The 23821-nt window shown below is 40.0% G+C and overlaps 1 protein-coding gene across 2 annotated transcripts in view; it reads right to left on the bottom strand.

Moving 5' to 3' along the window:
• IRS1 (insulin receptor substrate 1) overlaps nt 1-23821 on the bottom strand; it is a 55651-nt gene that overhangs the window by 27836 nt on the left and 3994 nt on the right. The window contains exon 2 of one of the 2 annotated variants that reach the window (XM_016118889.2): nt 22538-23382. The exons of the other annotated variant lie outside the window; for it this stretch is intronic. The gene's annotated coding sequence lies outside the window, so the exon portion shown is untranslated. Of the gene's footprint in view, nt 1-22537; nt 23383-23821 lie in introns of those variants that run through there. 2 annotated transcript variants of the gene reach the window in all.

The raw sequence follows: 23821 nt of genomic DNA, 5'->3' as shown, positions 1-23821 counted from the left end.
AATAACAGCAGGAACTCAGATGATGAAAGTCATTCTCTCAACATTACCCTCCCCCAACACCCATCTATTTAGATTTTCATCAACCCACTAGCATGTCCCCATGAAACCACTAGGGCCAGCTGTCCAGAGCAACTCAAAACAAGGATGATCACAGAATTAACACCTTAAAACAAATGGCATATCAAAAACGTCCCTAAAAGTGAACTTGGCTGACATTTTCCGGGAAGTAGGTAAAATCCAGTTTTAAAAAAGCAATAAAAATCAAAGTTAACATGCTCTACCTGGTTGGTGCCGTATGCTTCCATTATAGGTTTTAAACATCACAGAAAAAGGCTCTGAAATGTAGGTGTTAGAGGGACTAGTATCTAGCATGCAGGAAGATTAAAGGATTAAAATGACCTAATACTGTACTTCCTAAAACATACAGACTTCCACTCTGTGCCAGTCAACTGGCAGCCAAGTGTTATCAGCAAGTCTAAATTTGGATCTCATAACCTAAAAACCACTTAAGATAAAAAGAGTGCTGAAATAAGTACAAGCTCTAATAGGGCCAATATGGGAACGGGTCATGTCAGGTGACATGGATTCCAAAACAAAAATGACCAAATCAAGACATATAAAAACTGGGTTAAATTAGTTACAGCTAGAATGCTTGTTAGAGGCTTAAATCAAGTCTCCTACCCCAGAAGGAAGGGCCTTTGCCATTCTCTACAGAAGAGTTGCAATCTGGCTTTAAAGAATCCGATTAAGTACATCTTGCAACAAATGTGTTAATGATCATCAGGTGGGTGGCCAAGTATCCAGACAGGCCCGGAACTAGGACTAAACTGGGCATCTCGGGGACTTGGGCAATATGCTCTTGTGCCAAGACTAAAGATAAAATCTCCCCGAGGCACCCCTAAAATATGCCTGGGTGATGCTGGGAATCAATCTATGAAGATCTAGGTCAGAGGTGGCTTTAGTTCATATCTAAGAAGTCCCAGCTGATAGACTCAATCACAGGTGAAGACGTGGGGAGTAAGGGATTCTACAGAAGAACTCCAAGTCTCTCCAATATAAAACTTGGGAGGATGCTGGGTGGTCCTGATACATATGCTAACCTCTTAGTGGGCTTCCATCGCGCGTCAAACGACATCCAAACCACTTACCAAGTTCTATCAACAAGCTCTCAAAGATCTGGTCCTTACCTGCTGCGACCCATCTCTCTGCTGCTCTGGATAGAGCAGAACTCATGAGCATTGTTCTCATTGTGGCTGCATCTGCCGCCTCCAGAGAGAAGACTTCACCAGCAGCTAGTCACACACCTTTCCCTCACCTCAAGCGCTGCATCCTTTTGGACCCCCTTATCAAAAACAGCGCATCCTACCCCCGCTTCTTTACCATTTCACATGACTTAACTTCCTTCGTAGCTCTTACTCTCTGAAATTATGTTATTTTTTGGTCACTTGGTTATCACTTGTTGCTTCTATTAGAATAATTTATATCCCATGGGAACAGAAATCTATAACTCTTCCTGATTCACTACAGAGGCTCCGTTTTCCAAAACAGTATCTGGGCACACAGTAGGTACTCAACAGTAATTATTTGTGGAATGAGCGAATGGACATATATTAGATGCATTGGTACAAATATATTTTGCAAAGTAATGATGAACATAATAAGCAGATAGATAATCATTGATAAGATGAAAACAAGCCACAGCAAAGCCAAAAGGGCAGATCAAAGACACGGGCCTTAGGAATGGCTTGGTAAACTACCTTGAGCCCTTCTCTGTGTTTGCTGACCTTAAATCCATTGGAATCTAAGCTCTGGCTGTTACTAAACCAATTGGGATGCCCTCGGAAACTTATCAAGATCTTGATTCTTCTTTAAAGTCATCAGGCTGACTGCGGCAGGACAGGTTGTATCTTCTATGATCTAGTCTCTAACGACGCCATAACTCTTGTTTGCACAACAGGACCACTCCCATTCTGTATATTTTATGTAACTGTACTCAATATATTTCAACATTGTTTAGGCAACTGAAGAGACCATCAACACCTAGAAACTGGCACTAGAATACTCCTAATTCAATGCCGCCACCACCACCAACTCACTCGGTGACCACAGGTACGTGTTTAAAGCAAAGGAGACAAGCAAGAGATTGTAATCCACTGAGCAGAGGCAGAAAAGAGTTATGGGCAGACAATGAAACTGAAGACAACTAAGGACACCAACCACTGCCCAGCCAAAGATGGTCACTGGCAATGCAGGCCATAGACACTAATGTCAGGACAGTCCAAGTTCAAATGGTAGGTGAGTGACAAAGAAAAGGAAGCTCAAGCACGACTGTCCAGAGTGTCTTCAGGAAGTTCCAACGTTAGACCAAAGCCACGCGGGCCTCCGTCACCCCATGAAACCACTAAGGCGGACTTTCCATTGCACGAGGGTGTGGCTAGCACCTCTAATCCCTGCATTATTGAAGGGTGAACTGTAGTTTGACAGAGCTGTCATTTTAGTGGGGGCAAAGGAGATAATGAGGGAAGACTCCTCGTGTCATTATCTCTAAAAAAACTTTGTATCCGTGACTCTGGGAAAACAGGTACATATAAAAATATGTCATAAACCAATGGAATGGAGTCCCCCAACTTTTCTGAATGAAACTGGGCCATTTGCTGATAACAAGCATACGTTATCTTCGTTAAGACATATTATTCATTGATGGCTTTACTGTTGTATAAGGTATGGCCTTTCGAGCCATATAAAAAAGAGTTTCACTGCTTTGCTATATAATGAGCACTGCGGGTGCCAGGAAGTCCACTCCTCTCACAGACAGGAAACAGGAAGTTGAAAATGAGCACTAATAAAGTCCTAGCAGTCATAAATGCATTTTTAAGACTTTATGGTTAGGGTTGACTAAGCAGTTAATTACCAGGGTTCATAAATTATTTTCAAGTAGGACTAATAATCAAACTCTCTACATATAAAAGAAGAAACTTCATTTAACAAGCTATCATTTAAATCCTTTAATTATACTCATAAGTTACAATTTTTTTTGCCAAACATATCTTTGAAAATCAGAAAGCTTCTTGTCCAATAGAATTAAAAAAAAAAAAACTTCAAAAGCAATAAATTAAAACTAAATTTGAGAGTGGTCCACTTAGATTCTCGAATAAATTTATGATTCTACATTTTACATAAAGTCCTCTAGACTGCTTGATTTTTCCTAAGAGTCCTTACCACTATCTGAAATGTTTTTATGTTTATTGTCTGTTTCTCCCACTAGAAGTAAACTCCACGAGTGCAGAAACCAAGTCTTATTCCCTAATTATAAATGTTTGAGGAACTAATGCAAGAACGATTAAAACTGTTATACTCTGTAAGCATGTATATGTGAATATGAATATGGAATATATATGTGTAAAACATGTACATCTTCATATAGTGTAGCATCAAGCTGGATCAGGGTTTTTTTTTGTTTGTTTTTTTTTGGCCAACTTCACTGTGAAACAGCTGTTATCACCTTAAGCGAGTTTTGTACCTTTTCTGGTTCTGGGTTAATCTATAAACATTTTAAGTTTTATCATCTTTAAGGGCACTTTCAGCCCTAATATTTTTCTTAATAAATTCGAGACTCGTAAGACAGTTTACATAGTCCTCTCTCCATGGAAAACAAAAACAAAATAACTGAAATTCTAACTGCTGACCCCTGGGTAATGATAAATCACTAACTGTGGTCGATGGCTATCTCAGAAACTGCCATAGGAATTTCACTCCTCCTCCCACCCACTCCCTTGTCCTTCTCATTCTCTATTTTCTTCATCCTTGATCGATAAAACAAAATACTCTAAAATAATTCTGGAACATAAATGAGCCTAGTGAGCCACTGTAGTTATTGTTCTAGATAACTGGCACTCGAGCTCAGGAAAGGGGGCCAGCTGTAAACTCCTCGACAGCCATGTGTACCCTACTGTCATTATCCTTCCCACAAACCTGTGACCTTGACAAACACAAGTCCGTCGAAGAATGAGCTCATATCGAAAGACCCACTCTCACCCATAAAAACACAGTAACCTTTAAATCACGATGCATCCAACACTACAAAGTCGTAAGTCATTCTAGAACAGCAAGAATGAAGAAGAGGGAGAAGATTTAGCTAGTTCTCACTCTCCAGAGCATCCTTTCTTCAGGACAAGTAAATCGCATCAATTAGATTCTATGACCAAACTCAAAGAGCCGATCGAGCTTCCTTACTAAGTAGAGGGTCATGCAGCTGTCTTTCCTTTACCCATCTTTCGGAGGTGTCGTCCCTTCTGCTCCGCTCAGCACACAACCCCAGATCCCTCTGGCAAAGGCTGGTGACACTCAAGAGTAGAGATAGATGTCAGCGAGAATTTTGTTGAAGAAAACATTCAGTGCCACCTAGCAATACTTTTATTTTCTATGTTTAGTGTATAATTAAATCCACAGGAACTACAAAATGCATGTACATAACTCCCTTTAAAATTTAATAAATATGTTTCAGCCTTTAATCCTGATTTATACTTACAGCTTATAAAATAATTTAGCCCACATGTCATACTTTGTTTTTTCTATGCCAAGCCAATAAATGCCACCAGTTTCATGGAATTTAACCATACGACACTCATACTTCATGAAACAAATATCTAAACTAGACGGTCAGTGGCAATGTGTTGTTTCAGGCACTCGATCCTAACACACTCTTCCAGCCAAGAAATCTAGAAAGCTGACTGAATCTGAAAACTATTTTTAATAAGGAGGGGACATAAACCAAAAGCACCCTTGTGTTCTAAGGGTAAAAGGGGAGTGGCCATTTTTAACTCAGCCCACCACAAACATAGGTTCGAAAGGCAATTCATAGTTGGCAACTGTACTTCCATTGATTCTCTCACTTGATCCTCAGAACAACACTGAGAGATTGCAGAACTATTACTACCTCCAATTTTATGGAGTAGAAAATCAGGTCAAAGAATGATGGATCCCAGGAAATGGCAAACTCGGGAATAAAATTCACATCTCTTTTCTGTCCATGCTGGTTCTACTCTATCGTTGAACCTCTCAATAGTCAACCCAACCTTACATTACACTATACAGAGAATAAATACTATATGCACACATACAATAGATATGCAGTGAGCAAACAGTAGTAAACAGTATTTGTCTTAGTTGATCAAATACTACTGAGTGGTAGGAAATGAGAGAATCTTATCAAGGCAGGAAAATGAGGTTAGTAAATTCTCTTTCCCCTTCCCCCAAATTGATTTAGAAAAAAATTTTTAATCCTCTTATGGAAGCTGATTACAAGAAAAGAAATCTTGGGAACAGGAAAGCAGAACTAAAACCTAAAGCTTATCATTCTGATAAGAATACTTCTACAGGAAGCAATAAATTATTACTGCTTCCTGTTTTAACTATTCTTATCTGTAGGACACTAATTTTTCTTTTCTTTTCTTTCTTTTCTTTTTTTTTTAACTACAGAACCTCGCATTTAGGATACTTTCTAAAATAGACTCCTTTGATCTTCAGCTGTCAGCTGAAGTTGTTTCATAAATAGCCCAGCATATGTACTCTGGAGGGTTGCTAACTCTCTAAATGCAAATACGGTCCAGTCACACCCATCCCTTTAGACTTAGGTGACAATCTTGGGATGTGCAAAATCAAGCAGCCCCAGAAATTCCACAGAGGATGCTGTGAACGTCTCTGGTCTGTGACCCAAGAAACTCGATTTGGATATCTCTGGCAATTTTGAAATAAGGGCCACCAGCAGATATATATTTCTATTTTTAATATGTAGTTCACAAAAGAATGTGTACAATTTGTTTCAGGTCAATTAATTATCCAGAGATTCACTTTGGTGGAAAAGATATATATATATAAAGAAACCCCTGGGCCCTGTATTTTAAACAACTTTTCCAGAGGCTTTCACAGTCAACAAGTACAGACAACAAAACTGATTATAAGGGAATGTGTTTGAAAAATTACACGTGTAACCCAAGGTTAAATATATGGAGAAAACACACACATAGAGGTATGAAAGATGCCTCGCTGTAATCTTTATGATCTAGTATGTCAGGAATTCTACTGCCAGAATTACACAACAAGCTGAGACAATTTCAGAGAGAGAGAGAGAAAAAAAATCAATGTCTGCGTTTTTAAAGGAAAAAAAAAAAAAAAGGAATGGCACGAAGGAGCATGAATGGCCTGCGATTTTTATTATGTTTCTTTTGTGTCCTGGTATTTGAACGAAATCTCTGAGCCTTTATGGCCTCGTTATCACTCCCTCTTCTGATTACCTGTCCCACAGCACATCCAACACAGCGGGTGGGGGTAGGATGAGGTTTCACCTTGGTCAATGGCAACCAGCCCAGAAGAACAGACTTAAGGTTGATTATAACCAGTGCGTAGTAAATGCTCAAAAACAGTGTTGAGTGTTGAAAGAGTGTGTATAAATATGATCACCAAGCCCCTTTTAGCCCATCGCTAAGTAGCTGCCTTTTTTCATACAAAGGTGATGTGGTTGATTCGCCACAGAGTGTTCTTTCATAAGCCCAGGGACAAGTCCCTGCAGTCCAGCAAGGAAAGCCTGTTCCTAGACTACGAATCCAGACAGGGATACACCGTGCAGCAGGCCTCATGTGAACCCCACTGTGCCAGACCAGGCAGAAGAGGCTGGCCGGTTCAGAACGGATGATTACCAAGCTCAAATTAACTTCATTCCCTGAGACCTGGGAATCAATTATTGCAAGAAAAAAAAAAAATGAAAATTTCATAAGTATCTATACTAAAGCCAAATTATAAAGTAATTAAAAAAAAAAAAAAAGACTACTAGTAGCCTTCAAAAAAACCAAATAACTACGCCCTTCAAGGAAGAGAACTTATGAAGCCTCTGATGATCACAGTGGCTCTAATGTGGCTCCAATCTATAACGTCCTATTGTTATTGAACAAACAAAATGATGGGGAGAACATGGAGAAATCAAGCAACAAATCGCTAACTGTATCCTGAGTTGGTCTGAAACACTCTACTACAAAATGTTGGCCAATTCTGAGCAGGAAAGAGGATGTGGAACTCTTTATAGGTTTTGGAAAGAACCACAAAATTGATTGATGGTTTGGGAAATCGAAATGATGAGTAAAACCTGAATATGATTAATAGTAAGGAAAAGCTGAGAGTTGACTTCACAAAGGTCTTCAAACACATGTCGCAAAATATCCCAACGTCCATAGGCTGGATAACCAAATAGTGAGACCTCCATGCAAGGGAATCTTATTTAGCAATAAAGAGAAATGAGCTATCAAACCACCAAAAAGATGTGCATGAATCTTAAGTGCATACTACTAAGTTAAAGACGCTAACTAGATAATTGTACCTATTACGTGATTCTAATTATGTGACATTCCAGAAGAGGCGAAACTACCTAGATGGACAGATGAGTGGTTGCCAGGGATTGGGGGGAGGGAGGGAAGGTTGACTAGGGAAGCACAGGAGATTTTTAGGGCAGCGAAACTATTCTGCATGATACTGTATTGGTCAACATGCAAGATTGAGCATTTATCAACATTAAGCATTTGTCGAGACCCTCAGAACTTTACAGCATAAAGAGTAAACCTTAATGTATGAAGATTTTTTGTAAAAAAATCGCTAAAGAGGTCAGTTATCCCAGGCAGAAGGCACAATGTGACAGAAGAATCTGAAAGCGTTACTGATGCACGCAAAAACCTCATTGCAGGGGCTGGAGGGATAAGGTGCTGACCTAAGTAACTTTGGAAATGAGGTGAATCTATAAGATAAAGGCGAAAGAAACTATAGGCAAGCACTGTCCTCTAGTTAATAAAGTATTTCCTATAGGGACATTAGTTAATAATTCTGACACTGCAATGTATATACATGTAGTGGAACTAAACAAGTAAGTAAATGGATGAAGGACGGTGATGGCCAGGTTTCTTACTGTTGGTGTGGGAGGTGACACATAAGCCAAGGAATAGCCACAATGATCCATTTGGAAATCGATTAGGGTTAAAGATATCAGTATAAATTCATGCTTAGCTTAGTATATAGATAGTTACATACAGAAATATTTATAGATATGTCTGTACATAAGGATTAGTATAAACACATACATTTCCTTATTCTGGAAGCTGAGAGAGTAAAAAAGAAACGGTATCCCAATTGCAATAAACACATTTAGTGCCAAGATTCTGGTTTCTAATGCAGTTCCCCAATGAAAGGAAAAACCAGGACTCCTCGGAAAACCAGATGATTCTAGAACTGGGGTAGGAAATAAATAAGGTGATCTCGGAGCATCTCGTAGTGTCAGAAAGAAATAATTTTTTTAAAAAAACTACTCAATTAAAAATGAAGTAATAAAAGAAGTTTAGGTAATTATACAAATATTCATGTATTCTGCTGTCTAAATGGTTTTCAAACACCTTTAAATCTCCTGGCCACTTAAAAGAATCCTAAACTGTAAATTGTATTTGATGAATTACTGTTTTTTTATTTTTAAAAAGTTGGATGCAAATTTCCTTCAGAGAAAATTGACTCTATAATTAAATGTCAGCAAATGAGTATATATTATGTTTGAAACCCAGAAATTCATATTCTGTTTAATTAGCACTGTCTAATCACTTATGAAACATTTTATGTTTATGGCTATTTTCTCCTAAGAATTTATGTTTAAATCCCTTTCCAGTCTTATTTCCTCTTTAGCAAACTGATTAGTAATGGTACCAAGGTTGTTGTGATTTCCTGTGTCATCTTCGGCGCATTTAAATACATTCATTGTGTTTTATTTTCAATTCGCTTTTAGAATCCTACCGTGCCTTAGATTTTTGTGTAATACAAATTTAAATCTTCTGAAAGAAATATAATTTATATCCTCGATTAAAAAAATAAAGGACAGGGGCCATCGCTTGTCTCCACGACTAAAATCTGAATGAGGGAGATGCTCTCACTTGAGAATGACAGATTGAAGTTAGCTGTAAAGGAACTATCTCAGCATAAGGGCTGTTAACCACTAGTAAAATTTACCTCGCAATTGTGGGATTTCCTCTTGTGAGGTATAGATCTAATAGGGAGGGATATGCCAAAAAGCTTTACCAGTAAAATACATAGTGATACCAAAATAACAACTTTTTAAATGAATTCATTTTGAAACATTGGTATTTCCTCCGAAACGCTTTGTATAAAGAAGAAAGGTAGAGAAAAGCAAACATATTAGTTTTCTAACAGAAACTTCAGACAAAACTTCAGAAAAGGGTTAGTATATACACATGATCGGTTTTGCATAATGTATTAAAAAGAAAGTTCTTAACACCCAGTGAAAATTACTAACCCCCAATACAAAAAACAAACAAACAAACAAACAAACAAACAAAAACAACAACTATGGTTCATGACACCCACACACACACGGCCCAATCGCATCAGTGGTAACACGTGTGGCCCGTCTCAGTCTTTTCCAGGGCGTCCTGGAGATACGTGCTCCCCTCGCACCCTTCCCTAGCTGTCACCTGTTCCAGACTGTGCCTTTCATGTAAGACAATCGCTCCCAAGCAAACCCACATCGATTTCAACTCTTCCTTCTCTTTTATATCCTGCCCTATTACATCAGATAAATCTGACTTTGCTCCATTTATGAGTAATGAGGTAACCTTAGTCATGACTGATAAGGCCCTGGGAGTGTCAACGATATATTTGCATCCGGGCAAAAGGACACCATGAGTTTCATGGCCAAACTGTGTGTACAAATCAACACTGTCAGCCCCTCAAGTCCATAAAAGGGGCCAAAAGTCTTTGCTACTTCTCGCAGGTCTTTCATAGTTGTCTCACTCAACCTGTCCTCAAGAAAGGAAACTCTGCGAGAGCCTGAAATTTTGTCTGTTTTCTTTACACATGTAACACAAAAACTGAGTGCTTGGCATTCAGTAGAAACTCATTAACTCCCTGCTGCATTAGTTAACCAGAACATTCTCTTATGTCTGGTCAACAAACATTTTGAGTCTCTGGCAATTCCCCGCCACTATCTTCGTGACCAGGTAAGATTTCTTCAAATTTCCAGGTTTGGTAATTACAGAAAAAGTTAACTCAAAATTGTGGGATTATGGAATGAATGGAAAAATTTAAGATAAAAAGTAGCCACCTTCAGGCAGATTAGTTAAAAAACAAAACAAAACAAAACAAAACAAAACTCTATCCTCCTGAACACAGTATGATTCTTGTCTACAGATAAAAAAAGAGGAGCTGGCATATTTCCCACAGTGGTTTATAAACATATGGTCCCACATTCATTCACTCAGTATCTACAACAAACAGTATCTACCAAATGCCAGACTCACTGGACTACACATTCAAACCTCGTCAACCATGCTGGCAGAGAAAAAACAGCCTCCCAAGTCAATACCAGTCCCATACCTATTGGAAACCAGCATAAACGTCCAGTTTTAGAAAGTAGTGTAAATGTCAAATGACTATTCAGGGCCAAGAAAACTGATGTCCTATTTAAAATAAAACAGAACACGTTTATATTACAGATCATGGGGAGTTCTAGGGTTTTATATAAGGGATGACAAATGTTTTTCCTCTATGTAAAATTGCTTGGATCCTAAGTTTTAGCTTAATAGTTGAAATGTCGAGCAGTGTTTTAAAAGAGTTGTTCATAGCTGATAAACTAGAATACAGAGTCTATGACTTTGGCCATCAAACTGGCTCAGCCTCAATCAAGTATGGAAACAGAATGCAGGGTAAAAGTCTCATATCTTGGCAGTTGGGGTCAATTTCCCAGACCAAAGTACCTTTTTAGCAGAGTAGCTAAAAAGTGCCACACTGGCAAAATGAACTCGTTTTAAATGGAATTCCTCTTCCCGGACCTTACCCACAGTTCAGCAGAGGGGCTAATTAACAACAATAGACTCAAGAGGAAGAAAAGAAAGGGGTATAGGGACAAATTAGAAGGGGACTCTATGAATCACATACTAAATGACTGACCTCTTTTTAAAACTAGAGGTAACCATGATACAATAATTATTTTTCAAATATTTTTCTCATCGCTTTTGATATCTTTAAACCTCAGTAAAAATGCTATGCTATGACCTAGATCGGTAAGCTACAATTAACATCAGAAGAACTCTATTAAGTAGAATAAAAGTTGATGAACTACTGTTGAAAGCAGAGAAATAAATCTTGTCAAAACAAAGCAAAGTTTCTGTCAGTCTCTCAAAGAACAGTTTGGGGGAACAGAGGAAGTATATACACAAAGATTTCAGACATAGGGATGATGCGACTGTAATTAATTTTACCCAAGTTTTCATATCCAGTCATATTAAAACGCAAGGACTCCTGTAATTTTGTTTGGTTATTTTGAATAAATGGTTAAATCGGAATTTGATTTTTAAAATATCTGGTGAATGAAAAGGTGTGAGGTACTCAAAATATATGCACAGTATTGTTTCTGATTGAGATTTTTCTAAAGCCATCCTCATCCCTGATCCAACAACCCTCTCCTGAACTATTGATGATCAAGTTTTCAACTTGGCAAGCATTTTGTGAGCACATCCTCAGATACTGGAGTCATGAAAGGAATAATGAGCCTACTCTAAAATAGCTCACCATTTTTAAAAGAAGGAAAGAGCACCATGAAACCAGTAACCAGAGCAAAGAGAGGGGTTTCCATCACCTGTCAGGAAGGGGTAAATTTTCTGAAAGAAAGGTGTGAGGTGGGGTGCTGGCTACACTTGCACCCAGCAAACAGAAACTCTAAATGTTTTCTTTGATCATTTGAATGCATTGATTTTATATAGCAAATGCAATTTTACTAACGTATAGTGGAAATCCATTCCGAACTCTTCAGAACTAAGACCTCTTTACCTTCCTAAATATCTCCGGCCACCATTTTAAAAATAATATTCCCCAAACCAAAAAAAAAAAAAAAAAACCCAAAAGCTTGAAGTTTCCTTATCTAGTGAGAAACAAATCATCTCAGTTAAGGTGAGGGTGAGGAGGGAGCGCTGGAATCGTAGAATTGGGTTTTATTCTTAGAGACGAGACAGTCATTTAAAAATCCACCTACAAGTAGCCAGTGAATTTGATCGGATTGGGTGGCGTGGGTTTTTGTTGCGAACTCAGTAATGCAGAGACGCGTTTTCAGGAGCCCCGTCTAATACAGGCTGTTGGGACGCTGGCTTTGAAGACACAATAACATTCCTCCAGCGAGTTTCAGGCTGGAGGCTAAAAGCACCAGCCATTCATTGTTCCGTCTTGAGCCACATTCCTCGCCCAGTTCAAAGGCCCGAGAAACAACAAGCCTGCACACTTTCTGAAGCTCTGTCCCCTGCAGGGGCTTGTGAGGGACCAAAGGCTCAGAATGCAAAATATTTTTAAAGACCCAGTTTTAGGAATATAACCCTTTTTATTAGACTGTAGTTTCCACCCCCTAAACTTCCGATCTGGCTACACACACACACACACACACACACACACACACACACACACAGTAAAGTAGTTCAGGCAAAAAGGAAAGTTTTAATTATAATCCCAATGACTTCTAGGGTACCCCACACTATCCTATTCGTGGAAGTAAAATATTTTCAGAAATTAAGTCATTACCCATTCTTTAAACAAATGTAATATTTAAATTCCTTAATCTAACCAGAGGGAATGGGATCAGCTTTTGAAAGGAAGTTATTTTTTAGCTGTGGTTCAGAGAGTGCCCTGGAATTAGGAAGGGTGGCAGAGAGGGAGAGCAACGGAGGAGTTGGGGGTGGACTGAAATTGCCAAGATCAGAATAAAAATAGACCACTCGACCAGCCCCTCAAAACATGTAAGCTCCCTCTCTCCCACACCCGTGAGGTCTTTTATACAATGCTCCGTGTTGCTTTGTTCTATAACCTCGGAGATGTGGGGCAGAGAGTTAACACAAGTGTGGCCTTGGCTTGGACTCCATCTTTCCAACCATTTGCATCAGCTTTCCAATCATTAGCAACTCTGTTGCGCTCAGGTGGGAAAAACTCTTTCGAAGCATCGAACCCTTAAAAAGTCTTCCACTCTGTTTTGGCTACTGCTCCTCGCCCTAAAAAGGCCTAGTTCTCTGGGCAAGTCCTCGGGCTGTCCAGCTTGCCGTGAAGGTGGGGAAAGGCTGGTCCTGGTGACCGGGAAGAGGAGCGCAGTGCCGCACGCCCGGTGTCCTCTGGTGCTGGGTTCCCTCTGGCACCACACTGATCCCCAAGCCTCTGTGAGCCACCCGAGGATGCTAGCAAGTGTGATCCTCCAGTCGAAGACAAACAGCAGAAATACTGTCACCCGCCACCAACAGCATTAAAAATATAGTCTCGGGTACTAGAAACCTCAGTATTCTTTTTATTTTATTTTATTTTTTGATTTTTAGAGGTGAGCTTCCTCCCCTCACTCATCCGAGAAGCATTCTCAAAGAAGAAAACCCAAAGGACTCCATCCCAGCGCCTGAATACGCGCCCTGCCCAAGGCCTGTGTGACATACAAAAAATATGTTTCCCTTTCACGAACCTGAATGACAGAACTACATTATTTACTATTTTCTCAAAATCGTTTCCTGCCCCCACATTTTAAGCAGGTCCCCATTATTTTACCTCTTGACACCCCTTCGTCCTTCTTGCCGCGTTTCCCAGCACCATAGTTTTGTTCCTGGCTCTGTTCTCTGCCTCCCATAAGCACCGTGGGGTGGGGGAGGACACGTCCCATTCTGCCTCCAGCGCCTGGCTTGCAAAGGGCTCAATAAAGATTTATTGGGGGAACATAAGCTTTCATGTTTCTTAAAGAAAAATTAAGAGGAAAAAAGTGACGTCACCCTAACATGAAGGAAATCACTGATATTTCACCCAGAGCTGGGAATACTCATTATAAACATCTAAGAATAATTTTGATTCTAAATGTTCAAAATGCAATTGATAAGTAACTGCTAATGATGACATAAATAACGTGTTTATAAACATGCGTATGTATGTACAAATCAGGAAAAAAAAATGGTTTCTCTCATCAAGAATTAGTATCTTTTTCTACCCTTTGAAACTGGGCTTGGCTTTGTGACTCGCTTTAGCAATGGGATGGTAGCGCATGTGCTATGAGCAAAGGCTTGAAAAATACTCATGCATGCTTGCACTCTCTCGCTGCTGGGAACTCATGCAATGTCACGTGAAGTTCAGGTTAGCCTGTAGGGGACATGTGGCTCAGTGAATAGCAAGCGCCAACCGACAGCGAGCACAATCCACCAGATGATTGAGCAAAGCCATCTTATACCAATCAGTCAACTCCCCTGTGACTACAACCACGGGAGCTCATCCATCCAAGGGAGACAAGCAGAACTGCCCAGCTGAGCCCAGCCCAAATCACCGACCCCTAGAATTGTGACCTAACGAATGACTGATATTTTAAGGCAATCCATTTCGGGATGGTTTATTACAATCAAAGCTAAATGATGCCTACACCCAAGAAACTGGATAAATTTGTACACCAAATTCTTAACAGCTTTTTAAAATTTCTTCATGTTGATGAATCTCATTCCTCCTTACTCTAGATGATCTGGAAGAAAACTAATATTATTGCTTTTAGCACATTCTTATTGACAAGTCACCAAAAATGATACAATAACTGACAATTCTAGTTTAACTGTTACCTGTCATCAAATGTTATCTTAAAAGTTTCTGTTTTGTAACAAGGGCTATCCCGTTCCATTCATATTCTGTCTGGACCACAATTAGCAAGAACATCAGGGCAGCAGTCATAAATATTTTTAAACAGTAGAGTTCATCCTTGGTTCAAAGTAGAAATGATCTCAGTAATACACATGTCTTCCTTAGGTGATATGATAGATTCTCTATATTCCAAACTCATTTTCTCAAAAGTATTAATAACTTTAAAGAAAATGTATGAGAGAAAATCACTAGTGCAAAGAAATTAATCTTAATTCTATACAACGTCATGTCTAAAATAAACTGTTTCCAGAATTGGAAATGATGAAAGATTATTCCAATAGAAAGCATTAATTCTTTTGAACTCTCAAAACTATGAGACATCAGTGTCCAGAAAGTCTTCAAAAGAATCCTTAACCTTTGTACTTAATCCTACTATACTATATTAAGAACTAGTTATTCATGGGGTTGGGTAGGGGAGAAAGGGGGGAGCCTGCTTACTACCATGAAAGTGATCAGGGGAAGAAAATAAGGTATTAAAGATTTTAAATGGTAGTACTTAAAACTTAGGCCCCTTTCCCTTTTTAATCAGTTTATACAAACATGAAATGTAAAAGGCATGGAAAGTAAGGAGCATTTTGCTTTTTTCTTTTAACAAAAAGAGCAATGAGTCTATTGTAAGAGGTATATTGTCTGCTGTGTTCCTTTAATGCAGAAATTTGGGATCTGAGCATGTTCTTCCATTGAAGACTTTGAGCAGTGGGCATATAACCAATTTTTTATTATGAAGCTTCAAATTTTATGAATAGTTCATCTCTGGAAAGATAAAAAAAACAAACATCGTTGATGGTAGCCTATGAGAAGAGAAGCTGGGCAATGAGTGGGAGGGGCCTTATTCTTCACTCAGTACCTTAAAAAATTTGTAACGACTTGAAACTTATAGCATGTGTATTTATTGCCTAAACCAGAAAATTCAAGAAAAAAAGTGTGAATGGACCCAGCGAGCAAGCTATCATAAAACCCAGTGGTCTTAAAAAAAAAAGAAAAAAAAAAGGCTTTTTATGTTTCTGTAAAAACCTACTACAAACTGAACAACAGATATGACTGCACATCATCAAAACAGAGAAGGAGAGTGTGTGCGCACACTTAAGACGCAGCGATGACAAAATCTCAAAGGAGATTATACTTCCAGCCAGAAGCAAGCACAGGAACCCAAGGTCAGAGGGTTAGAGCCTTCCACTACTAAAAATAAAAACCACCCACCGCAAGGGAAAAAAAATTAAAAAGTCCTTGAATAAGAGAGCTTCCAAGACGATGGAAAAGACTTCGCCGTTTCTTTTGCAGCCTCCACCTTCACGCCATGCTTCCTAACCCCGACCGACCCGTAACAAGTCCCATAACGAGTCGTCTGTGAACTCCTGTTCATTTAACACCGGGCCCTCTGTCCTGGCTGCTTCCCTGGGATGAAAGAGCCAAAAGTATCTTTTCTTGCTTCTTGCCAATATCGTTTGCTAACTGCATATCTGAAAATGGACCACTCCCCATCTAAACGAGGGTCTCAAGGCCTTATTAACTGTTTAAGGTTCCTGGTGTGATTGTGAGGCAGGAAGTTTGGGTGAGAATGACGAAGAAAAGCACAAATTTTTGAGGTGGATGGCATTTTCTCCCTGTGAGTACGGAAAAAACTTCTGAACATCCATTTAGCTGAGCCCAGATCCATGGTGCCACAGAAATTTGCTAATTACTTGCATGAACTCCCCTCACTCCCGTTTTTTTCCTCCAAGCATCCATCCTCATCTTTCAACAGAGTATGTGCTATTTGGAACACGACAGGTGTTCAATGGTGTTTACTGAGGGAAGAGAGAGGGGATCAACAAAAAAATCATGGCCAAGGTCTGATGACCTATGTTGGAGGTGGCAGATGGGTGGCCTCTAGCACTGCACTGAAGATGCCAAAGTTCTTCTGATTATTCCCACAATCCCTAAAATTCGAGGGTAATGTGATTATCTCTCATATTCCAAAAGAGCCCTTCCCACGATTCTTACATGAACAGGAACGTGATCGTTGGAGAACATCAAATGAATAGTTAAAGGCATAGTCATTACTGAATATTTCAGAAAGCTTCCACTAATTGATGTATTTTTATAAATATCTTTTGATTTAATGTTGCCTGTCTCAGGCAATAACCTTCTTAAAAGTAAGAATCATGATTTTCTCTACAAAATATAGTTTGTAGACATGTATTTGAAGAATAAAAACTGCCTCCTTGATCATTTCGACAAATATAACACAACTATCAACTTCATAAGACTAAGTGATACTGTTTAGCAAATGGCATAAATTCGTGAAGGAAGATCAGAGAACTCACATCAAAGTATATTTTAGTCAACAGAGAAAACGGGGCGGGGGGGCGGGGAGGGAGTTTCTCTTTTTCCCTCATTACAACTGGGGTTTCACCAGTATCTTCTTCAGGCCAATCGATTAGCACCCAGTTGGCTCTAAGTGGGCCAGGTCAGGGGTGGATGGGGTGGTGCAAAGTGTGACCCAGGGAGGGGGAGGGGGAACTGAGTGAGGATGAAAAAACAAACAAAAAACCCATGGAATGGAAAAAGGAAAACAATGCATACAATTGAGCTTACTCAATAAAACATTCAGGGAAGGGGTAATAAAACTACAAAATCCCTTTTCCGCGTGAAGATAGATATGATTAAAATTACAATCGGACCCACATATTTAATTCTACTGCCATCATTAATGAAAATGCAGAAAGGGAGTGAAAAAAGAAAAGCCTTTTCAACATAAACATAGCATTTTTAAAAGCTCTGCTATTCGAAGATCAGTAACTCATTGAAGAAGCACAAATAACATTTATCCAACCAAATTTATAGATTATAGCAGAGCCCGCAGCAAGAACATTATTAAAATGGAGAATATTCCTTTGCTCATAGATAACCATACATTATACTTATCTAATCCATCTTCCCTCTTTTTCTGTGAATTAAGAATAGGAGAGACTCATTTCCATAATGTAAGACAAGATGAGAAGTAAATAGATATTTACTAGACTAGCATTTAAAATTACCATCACTTTTTTTGCAACTATTTTATATTAGTATGAAATTAGTATACTATTATACTATACTAATATTCAAATGTAACCGTTAAGTTAAATTTCAGTGTGATTACAACTTTTGAACATGTTTCAATAACACTTTAAAAAGAGCTTTTAAAGTTTGCCACATAGCTATGGACTCATACGATAATGAAATAAATCAGTTACTTAATTCTAAATGTGATAGAGAAGAGTATCTATTACATTAAAACACACAAAAAAAGCATGAGTATAAAAATGTTATAGAATCTTCAGTGTGCAAATCACTTCAAACTGAATTCACATGAAGCTACTTTCCTTGAATACAATTTCCAGTAACTCTGTAACATGAGGAAATAATTGAGGAAATGGCTTTCTTCAAAGTAAAGCAAAACAAAACTTTAACATTGTGAAGGGTTCTATTATCCTAGAGTTACCAACCCAGCGACATAAAAAGAGCCATTTATATACTATACAGCTAAGAAATATATCTGATTATAGTGGGAGGATTGGAAAAGGTAAGTCAACGAAGTTCTGAATGAAAGAGTCAACAGACTATTCTAAGGACTTATGAAATCCACATGGAGATGCCCAAAGGGTCAGAACTACTGAATACAATGGCAAACGGGACAGCCACCATACTACTGGGTCAGCAAAGCAGTGTAAGCTCAACTAACAAATCAAAAGTCTGAAAGCTCAAAAAAGCTGCCCGACACTCATTTTGCCAGCAAGAGAAACATTCAACTTTTTCAATACACCTACCAGAGAAAACAAAAAATTGTGGAAGACTTCCTACAATCCCCAACTGTCCTCTCAGGTTTCCTTTCCGTTCATTCAAGTGGATACCTCGCTGAAGGTTTCTGATGTTAGAGATGAGAAACATTATCCATAAACAGACCACCAGTTCAAGAAGGGGCGATTTCCAACAGAAGAAACAGAATAATGTCATAGAAACAAACTGGTTAAAGCGTGACCTGTGCTGTGGGGTGGGGTGTGAGAGGCTTCCAACAGTTGACCTTAGGATGCAGAAATCAGCAGGTGACCTGCATTCCCACACATTTGATTTTAATAAAAGGGGTGTGAGAAGCCTGCTCCAGTCTAGAGAATGTTCCAAAACCTTAGACTGGTACAGTCAGGAGGGTCTGTCTTAAGGTATGTTAAAAACCTGAAAATGTCCCTTCCAAAGAAGAAAAGGTTAAAAGCCGTCCTTAATCAAACCCTAAAGAGTGTCTGATCCGAAAGCTAAAAGGGAACAAAAGAAACTATTCTACTGCATTTCATTAAGAGCCCTTCGGCAGCTTCCTCAGAAAGAATCTGCATTGTGACTGACCCATGAAAGAATAGAATAATTTAGAAGAACATTCTCAAGTTCTCTTAAGGTCCGGAGAACTTAAGGGACTTGCCCAAGGTCACTCGGCCCGGCCCGTGAAGGGCACTGGCTGTTAGAACACAAGATTTCTGGCTCCAAGGAGCCGCTTTTTCCATTGCATCAGTCAAGATAACATAAAGCTATTTTCCAGGAATTCTGATAAACCAAAAAAAAGGGGGGGGGGGTGGGGGAATGCACTTTTGAATTCTAAGTCCATACTGTACAGCAATTCTGGAGACAGTATTTATTTGGGGGGCAGTCAGATAAATGACGACAATATATGAAATACTTTTATATGGACTTATTTCTTTAATATAAAAGCCACCTAAACAGTGGCAGAAATTAAGAAGCTTGTTAGATGCTCAAAGTTTTCTGGAACCACAGAGAAACTCTTTCCCACAGCTCAGAAGCAGTATGAGGCTATAGGATTTACACCGGGCAGTGCCTTTTCCTTACACTTTTACTTATTTCTATAGGCACCTGAGGAAAAATGCTGCTTTTGGTGCTTATGATTCAGGGGTGCTGGATGGTGAGAAATGCTTATTTGAGAGGGATGGGATTGGGGGAGGTGAAAATACTGCCATAGTATTTCTTTTTCTTATTTCCCATAGTTATTTCAGAAAGGATAAATCTGAACAAAGTTTGCATCCCATCTAGTAATGCATCTCACATAATTTTGGTTATATGAGGAAGCACCACACAAATCTAGCAGGCTTTTAAAATCGGTTCTCCCAGCCTGCCCTGATGAGCTTTCGCTTGGGCTGTCACTGGTCAAAAAACAGATCTGTTTCTGAGAGCTTAAAAAAGGCTTTTCTTCCAACCTCAGAAAGGAAACCTACCCAAGCCCTTGTAATGAATCTCTAGATTCTCACGATTTGCAAGCTCTATCCGACGTTTTCATTTCACAGAGTTTTCATTTCACAGTGAGCTCCCTCGGGCCTAGAAGGGTCAGATTTTGTTGATCTTATCCAGCTCCACGCTTTGCAAACTGCAGGCACTCTATACGGTGTTGACCCTAATGCAATGTCAAGCCAAATGAGTTTTTCCGATGATCCCCAGTGCCAGCCACAGCACATGTATTCCCTTCTCCGTTTTTCTTTCCTCCTCCCTCCCATTAGGAAGGAATGTAAATGTGAGAATCTTAAGCCAACCCAATCAATCCTACAACCACGTGCTGTAGCTCCCTCCTGCTCGTGGATTTTAAGACAGGAAGATGAAGGAACTCAGTGTCGTAGTAAACCGTAGTAACGAAAGGAGGGAAACAAAATGGGGAATGTCACATGGTCACGGCCTGGATTTTTCTCAATTAAAAATAAGAGGAAGTGTGTGTTTCCGGCCTCTGTCAGTGGGCTGGTCAGACTTTCTCATTCTTAGGATTCTGGTCTGGATGCACGAATAAGGCAGAGTGCAGAACATCCTCTGGGAGGGGATAGGAGGGGCTCGCGTTTGGCTCAGTTCTGAAGGCTCTAGAGGGGAGGGGTGGATGGAAAGGCGTGGGAGATGGCGGCCAGGGGCGCCAAGCCCGCAGCCGCAGCAGGACCCCGGACGAGGCCCCAACCGCCCCCGTCCCACACCCTCCAGCCCCAGGCCCCGCCCCGCCTCAGGCAGCTCGGGCTGCTACGCTCACTGATTGGCTTTGGCAGGAGCCAATCAGCGCCCATCCGCCAGCTCAGAGCCACACTCTGCAACGCGCTGCCCCAGGGGAAGGGGCTGGTGGGGAAGGGGCTCGGCCCCCTCAGTGTCCCCAGGCCACCGGGCATGGGCAGGGTGGGCGACTTCTGAGAGCAGCGTCAGCCTTGCCACGCAATCCTCAACCCCCAGCGAAAGGGGGCTAGGCGGGAGGGGAAGCCAAGTGCCAAATAAATAGGGAGGAATGCAGGAAGCGGAGGTGACCCGGGAAACGGGAAAGTGCCAGAGCCGAGAGGGTTAGCGCCAGACAAAAAGGCCACACAGCGAGGGAAACTGGAAGGAGGGAGAGAGAAGGAGGGAGGGGAGGGCGTCCTGGAGGTATGGAATCCTTGAAATCACAAAAGGAAACAGAGCGAAAGGAAATGACCTCCGCTCCCGCGCCTTTTTAGGGGGGACTGAACAAAATGACCAAAAAAAGGGGGAGGGGGCGGACCTCAAAAGGATGCCTTGGGTCTATGTCTTTGCCAAACCCTGCTCTCTTCCCACCTGCAGTTTCAAAACGGAACACAAATTGGAGGGAAACCCTGGCTAAAGGTAGCTGAGCCCCTGCTGTGTCCTGTTTGCCCTCCCTCCTTGGGCTCTCAATTTACTCTGCAGAGAGTACGCAGGCCACAAGTGCTGTGGAATTCAAAAACGGAGCAAACAAGGGAGGCAATGCCAGGAATATGAAATCAGAGGCGGAAAACAAAGGGAATGGGAGATGGGGAATATTGGGAAAACAATCCAGCAGGTTAGAACCAAGTTAGAGGAGACAGACTGACCAGAGAAACAAACCGTGCTTGGACAGGCGGTGAAGCAGAGGGAACCTGAGCTAAATGCCTCACAAATGTTCCCCCTTGAGTAGACTGTGAAAAACACTGGGCGAGAGGAGATGTTTGAAGTGAGAGAATGGGAGAAAGCACAGCCTTATAGCACCTCGTTTCCTTTCGTGTTTCAGGTTTTAGCTGAGAAACGGGAAAGAGGCAAAGATAGGAAGCTGCTGAGGAAGTCAGGGACACACTTTCACAAACTAACACTCATTCCTAGGAAGGTTGTTTGCCCAGGACAGGTTTGATTTCTTTTTGTTTCAGATAATAATTGACTATCGAAATCATATTTTAAACTCAACAGGGCAAAGGCCAGCAAGCAGAATTCAGGGTGTAAATGTGCCAAGGAGCATTTGGTGCCTCTTTTAAAACAGCCCCCCCCCCAATCTTGCTGTATTTACATCTTACAAACAAACGTAGAATTTTCTGGCATGGTGATTATTAGGAATATGATTGTATGATTATTCAATAATAGTATTTTTTTTCCTAAGAAAATTAAAAATAGAAGATCGTTTTGCTTGGTTTGTTTGTAATATATCTTCCATACAAGGGGGATTAACCGATTTTGAAAAACAAAAGCTATTTGGTCATCAATTTCCTTCAGAGGAAATATTACTTATTCTATAAAAAGAAACCTGTTCAAATTAAGAAAACAGGTGAAGAAAATGTATTGTTTCTTAGCCTCGTCTTTCATCTCCTTTAAAACCAAATTTAAGTTCTGCTGGGTTTTTTTCTCCCCTTCAAATTATTATGACTTTATAAATGAAGATTTTGTATCACAAATGACTAAAGTGTTAGAGGAACTCACATTCTCCAAAACATCTTTGAAATAACCAAAAGTTTTACTGTTCATGTTGATAAACACAAATCTCTTCTAGTGAATCATGAATATTGATCAAATAAATACTTTTTATAATATATCCTGTCACCTAAAATATTAGTTTATTCATATACCTATATCTTGTTCTACAAAATAGAGAAGGACATGGATCAAATACAGGAAACTATTCGAATCTAAGAGGCTGGGACCACATAATCAACAAGTACTTATCAACAGGAACCCAATGCAGAAATTAATTTCTTATGAACGGACATACATTAAGAAGAAGAATGCTTTTAAAAGCTCATTCTGTGAAGCACATTTTAAAAAAGATCATCACAAGATAAACAGTTTGTCAGAATAAAGTGTTTCCAAATGCTGGAAACTTCGGCATTGCCAACTCATCACATTATTTGCAAACTATACTCCTTTCTTCCCACAATTATGACCACCAGAAAACAGGCTCGACAGAACGAAGGGCAGGTTAATTTCCTATTACAAATGTTTTTCATTTTCAACACAACATTAACCACAGAAGACTTAAAGCCAACTTCCAACATTTACTGAGGCATCTATTCTTGAACTTAAAGGCAAACGATAAATATCCTAAAAATGAAGAGTACAGGGTTTAGCCCTTATGTTCAATGTGAAGCCAAAACCAAACCCCTCCATTTCCCTGACTATTTTAGTATTCCGCCTTTCAACATAAAAATGTGAAGTAATTTTACAGAAGATGCACAGTAGCCCCCCCAGATGATGTGTGTGATGTCTCTGTGCAGGCCTCTGCAGGAGCAGACAACTGTGAGGCAGACACACAGGGGTGGATTTCCATAACTCTTAACTAATAATGGGTCCCAGACACATGCAGACTTCGCCGCACATCTCGTACAAAAGCGGTCATGCCTGCGAGGTGGTGGGTCGGCATGTGTGCGCATTTCACGAATCCTGGTTCCGGAACAAAAAAGAAAGTACCACCCTTAGTTACTTTCTAAAGAGTTGTAGACAGGTATTTCTCTCTAAATGCATAAGCCTAAACAAGCTCTTGCTCCTGAATCGTTTTAGGGAAATGAGAATAAAAATCGACGTCTCCCACCGCTATTTATGCTGCCTTTGGTACTGTGAAATCACAGTACTAAAGTACAGAGAGAGACTTATCGTGATCAACCTCAGAGCTCTGAGAAATTGCCTTAAATGAAGGTCTCAGCCCCTGTTTTAACAAATATTCTTGTAGAAGAATTGTCCCTTCCAGGGAGTGACCCAAATATAGTGTCAAAAGTAAACTTCAATAAAGAGACCAAGGTTCTCATATCTGAACTCCACAAATCTCAGAACTGGTTTTATAGAATATGTTTTGAAAATACTACCGTTAAGTACTTCCCTTGGG

The sequence above is a fragment of the Rousettus aegyptiacus genome, unplaced genomic scaffold (assembly GCF_014176215.1).
Source record: "Rousettus aegyptiacus isolate mRouAeg1 unplaced genomic scaffold, mRouAeg1.p scaffold_m13_p_2, whole genome shotgun sequence".
NCBI classification, from domain to species: domain Eukaryota; kingdom Metazoa; phylum Chordata; class Mammalia; order Chiroptera; family Pteropodidae; genus Rousettus; species Rousettus aegyptiacus.
Note: the sequence above shows the minus strand (reverse complement) of the source record. Positions and strands in the feature narration are given on the sequence as shown.